The sequence below is a fragment of the Erythrolamprus reginae genome, chromosome 3 (genome assembly GCF_031021105.1).
Source record: "Erythrolamprus reginae isolate rEryReg1 chromosome 3, rEryReg1.hap1, whole genome shotgun sequence".
Lineage (NCBI taxonomy): Eukaryota > Metazoa > Chordata > Lepidosauria > Squamata > Dipsadidae > Erythrolamprus > Erythrolamprus reginae.
In genome coordinates, this window is record NC_091952.1 from 41,044,604 (window position 1) to 41,060,634 (window position 16,031).

Consider the following 16,031-nt stretch of genomic DNA (forward strand, 5'->3'; position numbering starts at 1 on the left):
TGCTAAAGTTACAAGAAAGAAATGAAGTAATAACAGATCATACAAATGTATGAAAAGTGTAATTTATATAAAGGTCAAAAAAATTCCTCAGAAAAAGGTGGTAAATATTTACAGAGCAGAATGTATCACAAAGAATCAGGGACAAATGGACCTATAAAAATAAATAGTGTGGGAAGTTGTAAAAAGATTAAAACAAAAAATATGGCAGGTTCAAGTCGATCTGGCAGCCTTTCACTATACAGATAGCCCTTAATTTGTATCAATTCCTTTAGCAACCTTTCCTATAACCTCCGGAACCGCCTGCTACCACACAAATCCCAGCGACCGATAAGGTCCCACAGAGTTGGCCTTCTCTGGGTCCCGTCAACTAAACAATGTCGTTTGGAGGGCCCCAGGGGAAGAGCCTTCTCTGTGGCGGCCCCGGCCCTCTGAAATCAACTCCCCCAGAGATTAGAACTGCCCCCACCCTCCTTGTCTTTCGTAAATTACTGAAGACCCATCTATACCGCCAGGCATGGGGGAGTTGAGACACCTTTCCCCCAGGCTTTTTTATATTTATGTTTGGATATGTATGTGCTGTTCGCTTTTTAAATATGATAGGGTTTTTATGTGCTTTTTAATATTAGATTTGTTTTCGCTAGAATATTGTTTTTATTGTTGTTGTGAGCCGCCCCGAGTTCTTGGAGAGGGCCAGCATGCGAATCTAATAAATTGAATTGAATTGAATTGAATAACGCTAAACAAAGTGACTTACAAACTTCCTGCAGTCAAGTGTTCAAAATTTGAACTCTTAGCAACTGGCATGTATATTGGCATTTGTGTTCTAGGATAACATGATCACTTTTTGCAACCTTTCCAATAAGCAAAGTCAGTCTTGCTTAACAACTATGTGATTCACTTAAAAAGCATGGCGATTCTCTTACTGACTATGGGGGAAAAAAGCTGTAAAATTTGATGCAATTTATTTAACAAAGATCCACAATTTGAAGTTTGGATAGCATGGATATTTATGGTACCATAAAGTTAAAATCAACATAGATTTTAAAAATCGATTTTATTAAAATGTCATGCTGAGAATGTAGAATAGATATAAACCCAGACTGCGCCTGAAGAGACTTCTCTGGATTTCAGCACAGGAAGCAGTCTATAGAAGAGAAATAGCAGGCAAAGACAAAGGGTTAACATATCATGATCAATGGGAAAACATGTGTCTAAAGGGTTGAAATTTATTTCACATTATGATCTGAAAGAGATTTTTTAATAAAATGATGTATTGTTGCTACATTATACCAGAGAAAATATCTAGAATTTTAAAAGGCATTTCAAATGTATATTGGAAAAGTGAACAACACAAGAGGTATTTTATTATGTTTGGTGCACATGTAAAAAAAAGCTTTAAAATGGATTTAAATACATAAATTGATACAGAAAACTTGATTTTAAATGGATGATTACTGTAGTGAGAATATCCATGGACAAAGATTAAGAAGTATGATATTACTTCACAGAAAAAGTACTGGAAGCTTGGAACCAGCTTCCAGTGGAGGTAGTGGGTCTATCATTGGTAACTAAGTTTAAACATGCTTGGGATAAACACAAGTCCATCATCCAACAAAAACAACAATAAAAATAAACCTCAAGATCATTAGATCTTCTATTCTGCTTACCGTAATTAGTTTCTACCCATTGCTTCTTGTTCTACTCTTAAATACTTTGGAGAATAGTTTGACTCCCTCTTCTTGGTGGCAACCCAAGATATTGAAACATTGCTATCACGTCTCCCCAAGCCTTCTTTTCATTAAACTAGCCATACCCAGTTCCTGTAACTGTTCGTATGTTTTAGCCTCCAGTCCCCTATCATCTTTGCTGTTGTTCTCTGAATTCTTTCTAGAATCTCAACGTCTTTTTTACATTGTGGTGACCAAAACTGATTGCAGTATTCCAAGTGTGGCCTTAATAATGCATTATAAAGTGATATTAACATTTCATGTGATCTTGATTCTATCCCTGTTAATGCAGCCTAGAACTCTATTGGCTTTTTTTGGCAGCTGTAGCACACTGCTGGTTCACATTTAAGTGATGGTCCATTGTCTCTCTGTTATTACTATTGAGCGAAGTACCATCTATACTGTACCTATGTATTTGATTTTTCTTGTCTAAACATAGAATGTTTCTTTTTTCACCATTAAATTTCATTTTGTTAGATACAGCCCAATGTTCAAATCTGTTAAGATCCTTCTGGATCTTAAGCCCACCTTCTGGAGCGTTGGCTATTCCTGACAGCTTGGTGTCATCTGAAATTTAATGAGTTAACATCTATCCCATCATCCAAATCATTGATGGAAATATTGAAGAGTACTGGGTCTAAAACAGAACCTTGGGGTACCCTCCATGTAGATGCAGTTCCATTAAGGACTACTGGTTGAGTACGGTTGGTCAGCCAGTTATAAATCCATCTGATGGTGATGTTGTCTAAATCACATTTTTCTTTCTTATCAAGTAGTAGATTGCGGTCTACTTCTTTCTTTCTCTTTTTTCAACTTTTACTTTTTATTACACTTTAGATTTTTATTTCTTTTTTCTTGTTCTTTTCTCTATTCTACTTTAGTTTGTTTTCGTTCTTATCATTACTGTTAAACTTTCAATAAAATATTTTTCAAAATTGGATATTTTGAACTGTTTCAAGTATTTTGCAGTATTTCCCCCCATTGCTACTGTGCCAGATGCTAGGCAAATAAAATCAATCTTGCAGTGATAAAAAGCAATTGAAAATATCTAGTCCTTTATAGCAAAGACTCTGTTGTGGCAGCCCACACTACTTCTCAAAAAATCAATCATCATTTCATCCTTCTATATGTGCAACTAAAATTAAGGATTTATGGTAGACTACTACGGGAAAATATTTTTTAAGAGAAATACCTTGCAAGATTTTACTGTTCATAAAACTTCTGTTTATAGTTCCTTCCATAACAAGCAATCTCTTCCACCACAACATGAATTATAGATATTAATGGATGATGCCAATTTGCATTGAGTTTCCATCTTAATGGGCAACAAAACTGCAAACAGGGCAACAAAACCTCTTATGGTAAATGGCATAAAGTAAACAAACCATCATCCCTTTTAAAACATAATGAACTGAAAGGTTGATTATATAGTAATTACATATTATCTTTACCAGGACTGCCATTACTCTTAAGAAATTTGCATTAATTTATGGATAGTGCATTTGTTAGAGAAGAATGTCTGAGCTGGGTACCAAGATGCTTCTGAAAGCATTTAGAATAGGTTAGCCTAAACATTTTAGCAAAGTCTTGTGTCCACAGAAAAATAACAAACAGCAGAATAGCAGAATCAGCAGTCTGTGTAGACAAAGGTACACTGTGTGTGGGTGTGTAGGATAACTAGCACAATTCAGCCAATATTAATTTCTTTATGACCACACATGCAAATGTGACACTAAGCCAAAATGAACACAGACTTTTGAAGAAATAACATGAGATCAAAATGCACATCCCATTAGTTTCAAATGGATGCAAGTACTGTATATACAAATCCCTCCCAATAAAACCATTAACAGTATAAAAGTGTGTAATGTTCATTGGACCCTGCCCATCAGTTTTAATTTAAACTATAACAATTTAGTTATGATTAGCCTGTGAGTTGGAGTCCCACAATCAAACATATTACATTCTCCAAAAGATTCTTCTATGTCCAACAACAGCATGGAATTGCTGGTTTTTCAATTACTTGAAACATCTGGTTGTTTCACAAATAATAATTTCATGTGTAAAAGGGTTGTTTTCTGTAACATTCAGGCAATTTCTTTAGCCTGAAAATACATATACTGTACAGCATATTATATTTGTTGTAAGAGCAAAAGTTACATGATGTTGCTACAGTCTTCTCTCATCAAATCAATAAGTCCATACCATATTGTTTATTCATAAATGCAATATTGCCAAATGGCCAGAAATAAAAAAGTAATTATATCAAAAACTATTGTATTATTTATAATTAGCCACTTCAATTACAGCCAGCTGTAAGTAGAGTACACACTACGTAGTTTCTGCTCTGGAAATCTCACACTACTTACCAGAGCTTACAAAACTTTCGCCAGACCCATCCTTGAATACAGCTCATCTGTTTGGAACCCATACCACACCTTAGACATTAACACCCTTGAAAATGTTCAAAGATACTTCACAAGAAGAGACCTTCATTCCTCCACTCGAAACAGAATACCCTACGAAACTAGACTTTCAATCCTGGGCCTAGAAAGCTTAGAACTAAGACGCCTTAAACAAGATCTAAGTATTGCCCACAAGATCATATGCTGCAATGTCCTGCCTGTCAAAGATTACTTCAGCTTCAACCACAACAACACAAGAGCACACAACAGATTCAAGTTAATATTAACCGCTCGAAACTTGACTGTAAAAAATATGACTTTAGTACCTCTCAACATACAAATCTCAGATGAGAGGCTACATTCCTGCCAGAAGAATCTACGAGGGTGCTTTCAGGTTGAAAGGATGTCCAAAGGTCTCCTTTCATGTCCCTGTTATTTTCTCACCAAAGTGATACCTATTTATCTATTTGTTTTTCCATGCTTTCAAATTACTAAGTTGGAAGGAGCTTATTCCATCATGCAGCTCATGCTCTTGGGTTTTCAACTGCCAAGATGTCAACCTCTCAATCGTTTCCTGATTCAGCATCCTGATTCAGCAACTATGTGGTCCACTGTAGTCATTATTATGTGGTTTTGAAGGCCTGACCCAGCAGGTCACAACATTTGAGAGAGGATATCGGGCATGTGCCCATTCTAACTTAGCAGAACAGGCTGAAAGCCTTAGAAAGAGGCAGTCGCACCGGTAAGTTGGTCCTGTACCATGAAGGGCTGTAGGAGTAACAACCAGCATCTTCTAGTGGACCCAGAAGACTCCAGCTAGCAATACCCAGGCAGACCAGAACTCAAAACATTGGGGATTGAAATTGGAAGTCCTAAGAATGGATTTCACAAGCTTGTATTACACAATGATAACAGGTCACCATGCTGCAGTCATAGAAAGTTTATTTCAGCCTGTAGATTGTATGTTCTAAAAATACAGAGGCCCTAAGCATTGAAGTGTCCTCTATACCTTCTCATGAGCTACAAAGTACCTGTTCTGAAGAATTTGCACAACTGTATAAATCTTCATGTGATAGATATATATTCCAATAAGTGTGTGCTGCTGTTTCTTATGAGTCAGCTCTTCAAGAAAGCAAGTTTTCTTTTTTTCTAGGAAAATTATTGTTGTTATAGAACCCTGATGGTGAACATATGGCATGTGCGATTACATGAGCATGGGTCAGCTGATTTTCAGGCCTTCTGGGCCGTTCTGGGACTTGGGAAACATCCTGTTTTCAGCCACCAGAGGAGGTAGGGAAGGACTGTTTTTTGCTCTCCCCAGGCTTCAGACCATTTGGGAGCCTGGGGAGGGTGAAAACAGCCTCCCCTCCCAGAGGCCCTCCAGAAGCTAGAAATGACTCATTTCCCAACTTGAAGAAGTTGGGAAACAGGCCATTTTCTGCCTCCGGAGGCCCTCCAGAGGGGAGGGGAAGGATGTTTTCATCCATAGAAAGACTCTGAAGCCTGGGGAGAGTGAAAAACAGGCGTGCCATCATGTGCCAGGAGACGGGGGGTGTCATGCAGGAGGGGTGCATGGAATTATGGTTGTGGGCATCCATGCACATGACCTCTCGTGCATTTCCCCCACTTTTGGCACATGAACCAAAAAAGGTTCGCCATCACTGTTATAGAACATGCATGGTAAGTAACAAATAATATGGTACACAAATGTCCAGGACAACATTTATTAAGTATTTCAGTAAATTTTTTTTAAAAAAAACATTTAATCATTCAAAACACTGAATATTTGATATTGTTATACTAAACATAAGGGTGTCCATTTACATTTTAATTTAATGAATGCCAATTAAGATGCATGTGTATTTGAAGGAATGTAGCTTTTAAAATAATTTCTATTTTTATACCAATTTAGGACTGATTAACTGCAAAAATCTGCTGGTTTAAAATTTGAAATATGTTTCACATTTTCATTCAAAATTATGTATCATCAATCTGCTATACTAAGAGTACTATATTGCAGTACTTTTAACTTCAGTCTCTTAACTTTAGCCAAATCATAACTGTTGGACATAAATTATATTTGCTACTTTTTAAAGTTAAGAGACTGAAGTTAAAAGTACTGCAATGTAGTACTCTTAGTATAGCAGATTGATGATACATAATTAGGAGATTAGCCTATTCATAAATGTTGGACATAAATTATATTTGCTACTTTTTAATCTCCTAATCCATTCAGTGTCTGGCTTCCGGAACGGCACAAACATGGACACACAGACACACACACAAACCCACATGCTCCCAGACACTCAAATGGCTCATTCAATCGAGCCTCAAAGATGTGGCTTCTTCCATCACCCACCATTCTCTCTCATCAGCCCGTCCATAGAGAATGCTGTGGACCACTTTGGAGGATATGGAAAATTGATGATTATACTTTAATTGCTCTCTCAGGAGAGCTGTATTTTTTATTGGTCATAATGGTTTTTTAATTGTTTTAATAATGTATGCCACTGAACATCATCACAGAATTGAGCAACGTTCACCATTTGACAAATAAATAAAATAAATTATTTAATAGGAAAACACTCACGTTTGGCGATTTCTTCCTTGCATGAGAGGTGGGTTCCTCCCTGTTTGGACCAGTTTGTCCAAACTGGTAGCAAACCGCTGGTGATGTCATGATGATGTCACAGAACTGGTTCTATCAGAGCTGGTCTGTGGATGCCACCATCTTTTGGGGGGGATTTTTCCCGGGTTTTTTTCATCTGTGCATTCTTCTGTGAGTCCTTGGAGAGGGGTGGCATATAGAAACATAGAAACATAGAAGACTGACGGCAGAAAAAGACCTCATGGTCCATCTAGTCTGCCCTTATACTATTTTCTGTATTTTATCTTAGGATGGATATGTTTATCCCAGGCATGTTTAAATTCAGTTACTGTGGATTTATCTACCATGTCTGCTGGAAGTTTGTTCCAAGGATCTACTACTCTTTCAGTAAAATAATATTTTCTCATGTTGCTTTTGATCTTTCCCCCAACTAACTTCAGATTGTGTCCCCTTGTTCTTGTGTTCACTTTCCTATTAAAAACACTTCCCTCCTGAACCTTATTTAACCCTTTAATATATTTAAATGTTTCGAACATGTCCCCCCTTTTCCTTCTGTCCTCCAGACTATACAGATTGAGTTCATTAAGTCTTTCCTGATACGTTTTATGCTTAAGACCTTCCACCATTCTTGTAGCCCGTCTTTGGACCCGTTCAATTTTGTCAATATCTTTTTGTAGGTGAGGTCTCCAGAACTGAATATATATAAATAAATGAATGAATGAATCAATCAATCAATCAATCAATCAATCAATAAAATTAGCAGAAGCCGGGTTTATGGCACTTCACATGCATTGCCATCTTCTTTTTTGCTTTGGGGTGGGGGATTTTTTTGGATTTTTTGGCACTGTGCATGAGCACATGGATAAAGTGGCCGCGCACCAAGGCAGGAAGCAAACCAGCAGCAAGATAAGTTAGAACACACAGCTGCCTTGCATAATTGATTGGTTTGCTCAGTTTGGTTTGGTTTGGTTTTTTTTTAAACAACTGCACAGACTAATTTTTATGGAAAACTAAAGTAAAAATGAGGATGTTTTAAGAATTTGCTATCACATAGGTCAGGATCAGTGGTGGGCTCCTACGGGTACAGTCAGTTACGCAGTACCGATAGCCAAAGTTTGGTTAGGTACACAGTACCGGTAGCAAAATTTTGATTTTTTTCTTTCTTTCTTTTTTTCCCTTCTGGGCTCTGGGTATATTTTTCCTACCACAGTAAATGAGGTTGAATATGTATAATTTTAGAAGAGCTGTGTGTGTGTGTGTGTGTGTGTGTGTGTGTGTGTGTACATCCACTTTATATAGTAAATAATCAGGGATGGGCTACCACCCGGATGGGAGGGAACGCAGTAGGATAGGAAGCTCCACTCCAGAACACCCAATTTGCACTGAAAGATGTTGAAACAAATTGCATAAGCCCACAGTGTGGTGAAAAAATTTGGTAGTCCATCACTGGGCATGATTATACATCTACAAGTACTCACAAAATGTATATTTGCTCTTTATACAACCAGTTGTGATCTATCCTGCACTGAACATTCATTCATTCATTCATTCATTCATTCATTCATTCATTCATTTATTTATTTATTAGATTTGTATGCCGCCCCTCTCCGTAGACTTGGGGCGGCTCACTGCATACAATAAAACAATTCATGACAAATCTAATAGATTTAAAAAACATTTTTAAACCCCATTATTAAACCAGACATACACACAGACATACCATACATGAATTGTATAGGCCCGAGGGAGAGGGGGGGGAAATGCCTCAATTCCCCCATGCCTGACAGCAGAGATGAGTTTTAAGGAGTTTACAGAAGGCAAGGAGGGTGGGGGCAGTTCTAATCTCCGGGGGGAGTTGGTTCCAGAGAGTTGGGGCCGCCACAGAGAAGGCTCCGATTATATATATAATCATTTTAATCAGATGTGTTATTCAGCAGGTTCTGGAGAACCGGTAACAGAGATTTTGAGTAGTTTGGAGAAGCAGCAAATACCACCTCTGGTATTTGAATGGGGTGGGAATAGAATGGAGATTTTACAATATCTTTTCCCTCAGGATTGCCACACCCACCAAGCCATACCATGCCAACCAAGCCACATCCACAGAACCGTTAGTAAAGCCATTTGAATTCCATCAATGATTTTAATCTATATTTCAACTTTTGAGTACAGTATATTATAAATTGGTATCAACTTCTATAACAACCTATGGAGTGATACTTTGGGAAATAATGATTTGTTCATATCTTATACAAAGTTTTTTCTGAAAGGCTTCTTCATGGTATCAGAAGCTGCAATGTGCACAAACACCACTGCTCTCTAGGAAGATTCATTTCAATTTCACTCCCAGTATTAACCCAACATTAAAAAAAATCAGAGTATATCATGTTTAACTTAAGAAGGTTGGAAGGGGTGCATTTTCTTGCTGGCTGGGAAATTCTGAGAGTTGAAGTCCACATATTTTAATGTTGCCAAGTTTAGAAAACACAGATTATGTTTTGCCAAGTGTCAGATCAGTGACCAGGTGTCCTGGCAATTGGCTATATTGCATCCAGAGATAATTAGCACACCAGTTGAATAAAGAAACTTTACAGTTTCTTTTTAACTCAAACAAAAATAAAGCGTTTACACATGGTACCAAGCAAGATGTCTCCCAAATCTCTGACAAACAGGATTTCCTTAATAATAAACAGCAGAGATACCTCAAAGTCAGCCAATTGCTAGGCTCTTAGAGCAGTTCCCAACAAACAAAAAGCACCCCACGATTTGTATCAGAATCTGGCACCATGAACCATCATGGCCTTGCTTTTGTGATCTCGAGGCTGCAAGACTTGGCCTTGATCCTGACCAGGTAGTGCATCACTCTGGGAGGAGAACCAAAAGTCTGAGACTACACTAGATAAGAAAGCTTTGCAGTTATGTGAAGATTCCACCCCCACCCCACCATCTCTTGTATTCAGCAAGCAAAAGTTGGCTCAGAATGAACTCTAAATCTTTAGAGTGTTCTTAATATGAAGGAGAAATCAAAATGTATCTCTAATCTTCTCAAAATACAGTGGTCTTCTGCATCACCATAACAGAAAATGTCCAATCAAGGTATTTCATTGGGTCTTCGGGAGGCTTAAATGTTAAAGCCCTCTTTTAGGTATAGAAAAATAAAAGAATGTATGGTGGTAGTCCCATGACAGGTGTCATGAAGTTTCTAGATTGGCTAGGCATGACATAAATATCAGGAGGACAATCCTTCCTTAAAATGAGCGAAGTAGTACAGTACTTTATGTCTGCTACACTACAAGGGCCAGAAACTTTGATTGCAGGAGCCAATAATGAGCTGGGGTGGCGCAGCAGGTAGAGTGCTGTACTACAGGCCACTGAAGCTGACTGTAGATCTGTAGGTCAGCGGTTCAAATCTCATCACCGGCTCAAGGTTGACTCAGCCTTCCATCACTCCAAAGTGGGTAAAATGAGGACCTGGATTGTGGGGGTAATAGGTTGACTCTGTTAAAAAGTGCTATTGCTAACATGTTGTAAGCCGCTCTGGATATGTCTACAATAGCCCCATATTAGTGCTAATGATCACAAAACTATTTCTTCATTTTATAGGTAGTCCTCAATTTATAACAGTTCATTTAGCGACCATTCCAAGTTATAACAGCACTGATAAAAGTGACTTATGAGCATTTTTTACACTTAGGATCTTTGTAGCAGCCCCACAATCATAGGGTCAAAATTCATGATGCTTGGCAATTAGTTCATACTTATGACCGTTCTTGTCTCCCAAGGTCATGCAATTTACCTTTTGCAACCTTTTCAAAATCAAAGAGGCCAGATTCACATAACAAACAGGTTACTAACTTATCAACTCCAGTGGTTCAGGTAACAACTGTGTCAAGAAAGGTCATAAAATGGGGCAAAATGTCTTCACAAATATCTCACTTAAAAGCAGAAATTTGGGGCGTAATTATGGGCTATATGTATAACAGATTGTGGGTTTTGCAGAAGCCCAGAACTTTTTTAACAACAAAAACTGCAGCAGGGGCAGATTCCTATTACAGCCACTATCGGTGCGCTGTGTGTGCAGCGTTGGTTATCTTGGGTGCCCACGCGTCCCAGCATGCTTTTGCTTCTGCACATTCACAAGAAGCAAACTCTCATGAAGGGACATGTACATGAGAGAGATTTCAGTGGTTGTTTTCTACCATGCATGCGCAGAAAAAAAAACTTACTGGGGAAAACAAACACACACAAGATAACCAAAGCTGCACATGCAGCGCAGTGATTGCTATCGGTGCACCGTCCTTTACTGTACCAGTAGCAGCCCGATACTGGCCTGCAGATATATTGCATTAAGCTATATTGGATGGGTTTACACCAGTGTTTCCCAACCTTGGCAACTTGAAGAAATCTGGACTTCAACTCCCAGAATTCCCCAGCCATCTTACGCTGGCTGGGGAATTCTGGGAGTTGAAGTCCAGATATCTTCAAGTTGCCAAGGTTGGGAAACACTGGTTTACACATCCTTTTAAGCTAAATAAACAAATGTATTATGGCTTAGTTTTGGCTTTGAATCAGGCCATTTAAATAAGCAAGACTACCCCATATCTACTTCACATTCTCCCCCACCCAATACTGATTAAAATTTCTGTGTATTAAAATTGTTCCTAATCTTGGCTAGTATTAGAATTCTGAAAAAATGTTGGAAAACATATTTTGCTCTGGAGATATTTGATCCCTCCATTTTGTTTACTGGTCACATACTTTGTGTTTCAAAAATACTTAGGTCAACCTTTAAAATTCAATAACTGGCTGATAGAGAAATTACTGTTCTATTGTATGGTAAATGATAATGGTCTAGAATCCTGTTAAATTTAAGTCTTGAAAATGAACTTTAATAAAATGTACTTCAATGTGCACTGTGACAGCTTTTAGAAAAAAAGATCAGCTTCAGTTCTTTGATTCTCCCTGGAATGCAGTGAGATCTACTCAAGCAGCCTTGAGCCACAGAATAAGCAAGCAGACAGCTTTATGATAAATGGTCCTAGAAACCTAAATTACAACTGCACCAAATGAACAATATGTCCAAATTATTTTGGTGGCTTTTTGTTGTTGTTGTTGCAACGACAGCTGGCAGGAATGATGTGTTGCTAGTTTTCTCTGTAAAGCGACAGTGACACCTAGTGGGCACAACACCCCAAAGAAAATAGATTTTAGCTTCAAGGTTGCTGCAGGCAAAATGTCTCTCACCCGAACAACAGAATGGATACATCAAAGAACAATAAAATATCATGAGGTTTTCTCTAAGAAATAGAACAGCAGGATTAAATTCATATATGAACAGCAATGGTAACACCAAAGAATCAACAAAAAGCAAAGTTGATCGCCCCCTTCCTTTCTCAATTCAAATTCTCCTGGAGCTGGAAAAAATGCTATTAATACTATTATCACTGTAATTGTGAGCGTCATAAATTTACACAATGTTTTAAAGGGTGGACAACTTATTGCCCATATACTTAAGTTCATGCTGCCTTTGGTGGCATGCTCAATTTAAGCATAAGCTATATAAACCTCAATTTAGACATCACAAAATTTGGCTTTTATAATGTTATATAAGGTTTTGTTTACATGTACTGTAATCTATGCCAGAGGTTATAATCTATTAGAGAAGCCAAGGCAGTCAAAATGTTAAATAAGTAATCAGTAAATACACTTGTTTGAAAATAATTTGTATTTTTCACTTTAAATGCTTTGCTATTAGATAATTAAAAGGCATACATATGTTTTCAGTTTTTTGTGGCCATCCAAGGTTAGTTTTTTATTTTATTACAGCTACCCCATCCTGCAACTCTGCTCAGCTGATAGTATTCCACAATTTTTTTAAAAAAGGTAGAGTGCTGTATTGCAGGCCACCGAAGCTGACTATAGATCTGAAAGTCAGCTGTTCAAATCTCATCACTGGCTCAAGATTGACTCAGCCTTCCATCCTTCCGAGGTGGGTAAAATGAGGACCCGGATTGTGGGGGCAATATGCTGACTCTGTTAAAAAGTGCTATTGCTAACATGTTGTAAGCCTCCCTGAGTCTAAGGAGAAGGGCGGCATAAAAATTGAATAAGTAAGTAAGTAAGTAAGTAAGTAAGTAAGTAAGTAAGTAAGTAAGTAAGTAAGTAAGTAAGTAAGTAAATGTATAAATAAAATAATTAAAAATTCATAGGAGGCAAATAAACAAAAGCAACGATACCAATAAAAACAATAAAGGCCCCAGTTCCAATAAAGACTCCAGACCCACAATAGAGGCCCATTAGGTACATTAACCCCGGCCCAGGAACAGGAACTGAGTCATCTGGAACTCCAGAGAGTGAGTAGGGTACCATACATACAGAGGTGGGCTGCTGTCAGCGAGGCTAATTGCACGCAGCACTGTGGCTTTTGAATGCAAGTGCGGGATCAAGCGCAATTATGCTTCCTGCACCTGTGCTGGTAGCAAAAGCGTGCACAGGGACAGGCATGTGGGCGCGTTTTGGTGAGGTTTTTTTCCTTCCACACATGCAGCCGAAACGCGCAAAACACACCCGAACACACATTCACATGCATGATATTCCTACCTGCACCGGTGCAGGAAACATAATTGTGCTCAATCCCACACTCGAATTCGAGCAGCGGAGCTGCGCACAATTAGTTGTTCCAGCAGCAGCTGCATACCTATCTCTGGGAGGATGCTGGTCCATTTTCCACCTTTCATATCCCTGTTTACTCCACTACATTTGTGCCCTTTTGAGAAAACTGCCCAACCCCACCCCAGCTACAATTCAGGAAAAGAGGCCTCTTCTCAGAAGTCAATTTACAGCGGTACCTCTACTTAAGAACTTAATTCGTTCTGTGACCAGGTTCTTAAGTAAAAAGGTTTGTAAGTAGAAGCAATTTTTCCCATAGGAATCAATGTAAAAGCAAATAATGCGTAAAAACCCATTAGGAAAGATATAAAAGCTCAGAATTTGGGTGGGAGGAGGAGGAGGAGGAAGAGGAGGAGGAGGAGAGTCGCTGCCGAAGGAAGAAGGTGAGGTGAGGGGGAATCAAAAAAATCCAAAACTTTAAGGCTTAAAAAAAAAAAAGAGGGACTCTGAGGCAGCGAGAAGGAGCACGTGCCTTCCATACACCCAGCTGCCTCCCATACACCGCACCAGAGAGAGAAACCCAGGTGGGTGAGAGGGGGGAAACCACCCGCTTCTTTGACCGAAAGGCAGCTGTTGCTGCTGCTGCTGCTACCTACTTCCTCTTCTTCCCATGCTGAAGGGCTCCCCTCTCCTCTTGCTCACTCGCTTTGTAGCCAGCACCTTTCCTTCACTGAGATGACTCCTCGGTTTGGCTGAAGCTGAGTTGATCCGGCTGGGGTGAAGTGCCCCCTTTTGCCTTTCCACGCCCAGATGTTCTGGGAGGCAACCTCGTGCTGGGTGTAAAGGAGGCAGCGCGAGGGAGTCACCACAGCGAAGTGGTTTATTCCCTCTCCAAGCACCCAGAGAAAGGAAAATGCTTCGTTCACTCTGGACTGCCAAAGCCTCCTTAAGCACCACCGAAAGGCTCCTCTGGCAGCCCAGGAAAGCCCAAGATGGCTGGGATTAAAGGGAGAATGGCAGGAAACTGGCCGGGTCTTCATGCCACTCTCAAACTCCCTGGGAAATTTTTCCGGGCTCGGTTTCTTAAGTAGAAAATGGTTCTTGAGAAGAGGCAAAAAACTCTTGAACACCTGGTTCTTATCTAGAAAAGTTCTTAAGTAGAGGCGTCCTTAGGTAGAAGTACCATTGTATTTTCTTGTTTGCACCTGATCTCAGTCTTAATAAAAGGGATTGGGTGGGAGAAAATCGATGTTGACCAACTTTTTCCAGTGTAAAAATACATCTTGTACATTTTGAACACCCTTACATTTGAGGCATGCAGCAATTGAACAATAATCAACAGTATGAGAGACTCTGGCTTGGTGGACAATATAGATGTTTTCCATGTAGTGCACTACATGTTAGCTAGGAACATTTAACCCAGTTTCACAGATCTTTGCTATGCAGCCTTCAAAGGAATTGGTGTGTGCGTAATTCATCTAAATAAGCGTTTTTCAAATTTGGCACCTTTAAGATGTATGGATTTTTGGCTGGTGAATTTTGGGAGTTGAAGCCCATATATTTTAAAGTTGATGATACAACAAATTTTGTGGTAATTTCATCACTGTTTGTGGTGCTTTCTTGCAGTCAGTATGGAACAGAATGTGAGCTAAATAAATCTTAAACTTTCTTACTTCTTAGTGTTCATAATAAATACCATTTGGATTCAGTTTCACAGCATATAAATAAGATGGGAAATCTCACACGGTCATAAAAATGTCAGTGGCTGTTGGTAGAGGTAGGGACAAATATATTAATATAAGATCTACACCTTTGAGATGACTTTTGAAATGGACTTGTCAAGGAAGTTGTAACTAAACAATATCTAGATTGCCAGGGCTTTGCAATACTAAATATTCATCACTTTTTCTGTCTTGGTATCTTTGATATAAGAGAGACATCTGTAACATCACCAGCGGTTGTATGCCTATAAATTCCACAAATAAAAATGAGGACAATATACATTATTCTTAAAATACCCAATTGTTTAACATATGGAATGCAGCCCATTTACACAGCCAAATCTGAAACAGTATTGTCAAAAGCACCAATCATTTATCCAAAGATTACATGGTAGCTTTCTCAAATTTGATACATTATAGATACTGTAAGTATTTCATGAGACCATACTGAATGGGATTTGTACTATGAAAAGATCCAATACATCTAAATAGCAGTAGTTATAAAAACTGAAGTACAGTTGAGATCTGTAGCCTATCAGCAGATATAAATTCAAATAATTGTGGCATTTCAGATTCATATATCATCCCAGGACTGAAATTCAACTAATAAAATCAAGGTTTTCTTACTTGCTTATTGACCCTCAACTGATTATGCTGATGCTTGTGATCTTTAGTAAGCAACATTTTAATAGTCAAAGTTCTTCATACCTATTTGTTTCATAAATATCCTTCTCTATGTTGCATAGGGAAGCAAGGACCTCTCCTCTTTTGAGTTAAAACACTGGAATACAATAGTTATACATGACAGTATAAACTCATTTTTTTTCTGATTCACACAACGAACAATTGTAATTTAACTCCACTTCCTGGGTTTGTCCATTCAAGGCTAAAAAACGGGGCAGATAATTTGTGTACAAAACAATCAAAAGTGGATCTTGTGCCACTTTTGTTACTTTTTTTTCTT